Here is a 4,285-nt window from a genome sequence, read left to right as displayed (position 1 = left end):
AGATGACATGAGTCCTCCCCTCCTTCTCCTCCTCCTCCCACATCCGGACAGCGAGAGAAACAGATAGATTCTTATCAGCACTTTATCTCACATTAGGTGCATCTCTGTTTACAGTTGTATTTAAGGCCTTCTTACAGGGTACATGAAACTCAAGCAAAATACAATGAGGTTGTGAAACTGTTAAATATGGTTTTAAAACAAACTAGCAAGTATACATGCATCTTGTAAAAAAATGTGTATAGACAGATAAGCACAGCTACCAAAAAATCCTTGCTAACCTTGCACAAACACAACTCATTACATGGCCCATTTAGCTTAGCACTGCCTACAGATGGCAGACTTTTCCTATTTTTCTAGCATCTTAAAAATGCTTTTAAGAAGAGATGGTAGGGGTGAGGTGAAACTCCATGGGAGGAGAAAGGAGAGGCCCCAGAACTTTTTAAAATTAAAATTTCAAATTTCATAATTTTAATTTTTTTAAAAAATTGAAATTTGTACAAAAATATTATTTGTAAAATTTTCTTTTAAAGCATCACATTTTAATCCATCTTTCATTATGTATATGTAAATACTTGTAGGTTGTGCGTATGATATTGTAATTTGAAGGTATAAACATAAATATAGTAGGATCTTAACCCAGTCTTCACTATGGGTATGTAAATACATGTAGGCTGTGCATATGATATTGTAATTTGAAGGTATAAATGTAAATGCATTTAGGATATTAACCCAGTCTTCACTATGTATATGTAAATATATGTCAGTTGTGCATATGATATGATAATTTGAAGGTATATATTTAAATACATTTAGGATCTTAACCCAATCTTCACTAGGTATATGTAAATACATGTAGGTTGTGTATGTGATATTGTAATTGAAGGTATAAATGTAAATACATTTAGGCACTTATCCCAATCTTCGCTATGGATCTTATCACATGAAGGAGATTGGGAGTTTATGCCTTGAATATCCCGGGAAAATACTCTGGTTTCTCTTCAGATTGTATAAATCTTTTGCCTTTTACTAAAGATTTCTGTGGAATATCCTGGAAAAATCGCAAATTATGAGAAACCATTTCACACATTGCACAAAATAACCATTAAAACGATCACAAAGAAGAATTAATGCTCATCTTTTTATTTTTGGGATTTCAGTGACAATGCATTTCCAATATTGCTTGTGGGATACTTTATGTGGCACTTTAATCTCTCTTTAATGCCGAAATTAGCTGCAGTGTGATAAACTGGCATGCGTATGCAAATACATGTAGGTTGTGCCTGTGATACTGTAATCTGAAGGTATAATAATTTTAATTTTGCTAGTTGTTTATGTCACAAACTATTAGTAGTTTTACATTCAGTGGTAGATGGGGATTGTGATTTATGAGTAACATTAGTGCAAAATAGCATTGCTAAGGATTTTGTGTGGTGTGAAATGGGAGCTCAATGAGGGCTGACACCATGAGAGGCCAACACACAACAGCAGCATAAAGCAACCCGCCCTATTTGGGAGCCCGCCTCAAATAGAGAAGGCAGCCATTTTAGGTCGTGGAGGCTGCCCTGCCACTCTGGCCAGGAGGCCACGCCCCCTTTTTGAGGGAGATAGCGAGCCAAGCCCTGGGGGCGGGGACTACTGTCTCTATGGCCAACCGCGGGCTAGAGGGGCTTCCGGAAATGACGCCACGAAGCGGAAGCGGCCGGCCGTGGGCGAGGAGCGGTTTGGAATTGGAAGAAGAGAGTGGCAAGTATGTGGAAATGGAGGATGAAGGGCAGGGCCAGGGCGACCAGGTGTCCTCTCAAAGGAGGACAAGGCACTGCAGAATGGAGGACAGGGCCAGATAAAAGCTTAAAAACACTCATATATCAATGCATGATTCTTAGTCCTGCTCAAGATGGAGGACGTTCAAGGGAAATGGAGGACAGGGCCAGATAAAAGCTAGGAACTGCCATGTAAATGCATAATTCTTAGTCCTGTTCTAAATGGAGGGCATTCGAGGGAAATGGAGGACAGGACCAAATAAGAGCTTAGAAACCGTCGTGTAAAAATGCACGATTCTTAGCCCTGCTCAGAATGGAGGGCATCGATTCAAGGGAGCAAAGAAAAGCTAAAAACACACTCATAGACATATAAGTTTGCCTTTTAGGCCCCTTCCTGAGAGTCAAGCCTGAATTGACGTCACGAACTCAGGGTGAGCAGATGTCCTCACCGCAAAGGAGGACAAGGACTCTGCGTAATGGAGGGCATTCGAGGAAAATGGGGGACGTGACTAAGAACACAAGCTGCAACACCATCAGCTAAAAACACTAATATAAATGTAAATGCATGCTGCTTAGTCCTGGTCAAAATGGAGGACGTTTTTGGGATTCCTCCTGGACAGAAGACTGGAATGTAGGACATGCCCTGGATAAGGAGGACCGAGTCTGGTCCCCTTGGACAGGGCAGACTTCTTCCCCTCCTGCCTCCCCCTTTGTGGCCTTGCCCCCATCTCTGCGGGGCTTTGCCTGCCTCTGCTTCCCTGAACCGGAGTTCTCCCGAACTGGACTTGATGTCTTGCCACAGAGTTTGCTCCGCTGCCTCTAGAGTTGTTGCCACTACAGGAGGTTTCCAGGCCAAATCCTGAGACTTAAGCGCTGCATCTGCACTGCAGAATTAGTGCAGTTTGACGTCACTTTAACTGCCATGGCTCCCTCCTGTGAAATCCTGGGGTTTGTAGTTTGTTGTACTACTGGAGCTCTCTTGACAGGAGGCTAAAAGTCTCAAATCCCAGTATTCTATAGCATTGAGCCATGGTGGTTAATGCGATGTCAAGCTGTATTAATAGAAGTATAGTGTCTAGATCAAGGGAAGCAATAGTGCCACTCTATTCTGCCTTGGTCAGGCTTCACCTGGAATACTGTGTTCAGTTCTGGGCACCACAATTCAAAAAGGATGTTGACAAATTGAAGTGTATTCAAAGGAGGGCCACCAAAATGGTGCAGGGCTTAGACACCATGCCTTATGAGGAGAGACCTAGGGAGCTGGGTATGTTTAGCCTGGAGAATCATAGAATCATAGTATCGTAGAGTTGGAAAAGACCACAAGGGCCATCCAGTCCAACCCCCAGAAGAGACGGCTAAGGGGTGATATGATAGCCCTGTATTTGAAGGGGTGTCACACTGAGGATGGAGCAAGCTGGTTTTTTACTGCTCCAGAAATTAGAACATGGAACAGTGGATGCAAGCTCCAGGAAAAGAGATTCAACCTCAACATTAGAAGGAACTTCCTGACAGAGCTGTTTGACATTGGAACACACTCCCTCAGAGCATGGTGGGGTCTCCTTCCTTGGAGGTCTTTAAACAGAGGTTGGATGGCCATCTGTCGAAGATGCTTTGATTGTGATTTCCTGCATGGCAGAATGGGGTTGGACTGGTCAGCCTTTGTGGCCTCTTCCAACTATAATTCTATGATTCTGTGATTCTGCATTGTAGATGCAGCCCCTGGTGATGTTGCTGTTGTTATGTTGTGTGCTTTCAAGTAGTTTCTGACTTATGGCGACCCACAAAGTTTGCTTGGCAAGTTTCTTCAGAGGGGGTTTCCCACTGCCATCTTCTGAGGCTGAGAGTTACTTGCCCAATGCTTACATGACTGAGCCGGGATTCAAACCCTTGTCTCCAGAGTCATAGTCCCAACATCCAAAACACTGCACCACGTACAACACCCCCCCCACCACAACACACCAAAAAGCCACACCCCACGCCACGTACAACCACAGTTGCTCACAGTCTGTTGTTCAAACATCTGCACCCACACTTGTTACTGTGTGCCTTACACACAGATCGAGTTTCCTATTTGGAAATTAAGATAGAAATCTAGCTAGGGCTGTTCTGAGGTATAATGAAGGGATTAATCTTCCGAAGGCCTTTCAGACTAGGTTAGACCCATAGACTTGCCTCCTCCTCTATGATACTGATACCAAAATTGATTGATACCATCACCCCATCTCCCCTCCTCTAGAGGAAGACTCATTTCTAGCGCTAATCGCCTGAAATTTTAGTGTATTCATATTGGACGCTTAAAAAATTTTATGTTTAATCTTTTTAGGGGTTGATCACTGTTTTTATGATTAGGGGGAGGTTGGGGTTTTGGGGGTTTTAATTGAATTTTAATTGTTTGGTATTTAATTAACTGTTGCAATCTGCTGATTGCTTTGTGAAAAGCAGAATACAAATTATTATTGTTGTTTTTATATTATTATTATCTCACTTATATAGGAAATGGATAAAGAGCATTTAGGTCCAAAACA

The 4,285-nt window shown here is 42.5% G+C and overlaps 1 pseudogene; it reads left to right on the top strand.

Moving 5' to 3' along the window:
* The first annotated feature begins 989 nt into the window (after positions 1-989).
* On the top strand, positions 990-1,092 carry LOC121930199 (annotated as a pseudogene).
* The last annotated feature ends 3,193 nt before the right edge of the window (positions 1,093-4,285 follow it).

This window comes from Sceloporus undulatus, chromosome 4, assembly GCF_019175285.1.
Source record: "Sceloporus undulatus isolate JIND9_A2432 ecotype Alabama chromosome 4, SceUnd_v1.1, whole genome shotgun sequence".
Classification (NCBI taxonomy): Eukaryota; Metazoa; Chordata; class Lepidosauria; order Squamata; family Phrynosomatidae; genus Sceloporus; species Sceloporus undulatus.
This window is presented reverse-complemented; position numbering and strand designations above follow the sequence as displayed.